Below are 1,919 nucleotides of genomic sequence, written 5' to 3' on the forward strand. Positions count from 1 at the left end.
AGGTAGTATGTGCACAAGGTAAAAAATATATTTTAGACAGTCCAATGGGTATATGGTAAATTAGTTTCCCTCCTCCTATGTGCCCTATCTAGAAAAAATATATGTGTATATATACACACACATATACATATTTCTTTCTTTTTTTTTTTTTTTTAGTCAGAGTCTCACTCCATTGCCCGGGCTGGAGTGCAGTGACATGCTCACAGCCACCACAACCTTGACCTGCTGGGCTCAGAAGATCCTTCTGCCTCAGCCTTCCAAGTAGCTGGAACTACAAGTGCACACCATCACACCTAGCTTCTTTTTTTCCTATTTATTATTTATTTATTTATTTATTTTATTTTTTTGAGTTGGAGTCTCACTCTGTCGCCCAGACTGGAGTGCAGTGGCACGCTTACAGCCACCGCAGCCTCGACCTCCTGGACTCCCGCGATCCTTCCGCCTCAGCCTTCCAAGTAGCTGGAACTACAGATGCACGCTACCATGCCCGGCTGATTTTTTGATGTATTGTAGAGATGAGGTCTCACCAAGTTGCCCAGGTGGGTCTTGAACCCGCGGGCTCAGGCAATCCACTCACCTCAGCCTCCCAAGGCGCGTGATTACAGGCTGAGCCACCAACCCCAGCTTTTTCCTATTTGTTGTAGAGACACAGTCTCACCATATTGCCTAGGCTAGTTTCCAAATTGTGTGCTCAGGCAATCCTCTTGCCTCCACCTCCCAAAGTGCTGGGATTACAGACATGAGACACCATGCCCACCTCATATTTCTCTTTTAACACAAGTGCATATCATCAAAAGAACACTATACAGTTATTTTCTCATCTAGAGATATTTTATGCATATACACAGTTTAAAGAATATATATACATCTACTCATACATATTTCATACCATAGAAAGTACTCTACACATTTGTTTATTTTCTGCTTTTTGGCTTAGCCGCAGGTCATAAAGAGTCTGTGGATCACTATACATACAGGTCTACCTCATTCTCATTTAGCAGCCAAGAACATTCTATTATTCCATTGCATTTTGTATACTCTATATTTAACCGTTCCTCATGGTTGAACTTTCTATTCTTTAACTGTTCCAAACGAAACTCAGTGATCTTCCTTGTATATGCACCTTTTCACCCTTGTTGGGCCAAAGGGTAGGCGCAGTTTCAGTTTTTGTTCTTTCTTTTTTTTTTTTTTTCGCTTGTTGCCCAGGTTGGAGAGCAGTAGCACGATCATGGCTCACTACAGCCTTGAACTCCTGGCCTCAAGCGACCCTCCTGCCTCGGCCTTCCAAAGTGAGCAGCAGTTTCAGTTTTGATAGGCACTGCAAACTTGTCCCCTGTGTGATGACTTCTACAGTCATCACTGATTACTTGAGTCAAGAAACAGGCAGTCTTTGGTGGTGCTAGCTCACAAGAGCATTTGCGTGAGACCAAGCAGAGATGTTTATTTTTTGAAGAAAGCCGGCTTAGGCCTTCACTATCTCACACAGCAAAGCAATTTAGAGCCCAGATGTTGGAGACAGGCTGCTTGGGTTTGAATTCCAGCTCCACTGTGTAATGAGTGTGCCCTTAGGCAAAATAACAACCTCTCAGTACCTTAGTCTCCCCGTCTGTAAAACGGAAATAATACTCCTATTTACTTCCTAGAGTTACTGCAGGCACTGCTGGCCATTTGGGCTGGATAATTCTTTGTGGTTTGGGCTGTCCTGTACATTGGAGGGTGTTTAGCAATATAAGGATATGGGAAAAACAAATTCAGTTTTTTCTACATTCTTACAACACAACACAGAATGCTTCTGACATCAGGCTGGGCACAGTGGTGGAATAGGCCCAGCTATTTGGGAGGCTGAAGCAGGAGTATCACTTGAGCCCAGGAGTTTAGGGTCAGCCCGGGCAACACAGGTAGACCTCATCTCTTTTTTT

The sequence above is a fragment of the Carlito syrichta genome, unplaced genomic scaffold (assembly GCF_000164805.1).
Source record: "Carlito syrichta isolate Samal-C Ts95f unplaced genomic scaffold, Tarsius_syrichta-2.0.1 Scaffold305691, whole genome shotgun sequence".
NCBI classification, from domain to species: Eukaryota; Metazoa; Chordata; class Mammalia; order Primates; family Tarsiidae; genus Carlito; species Carlito syrichta.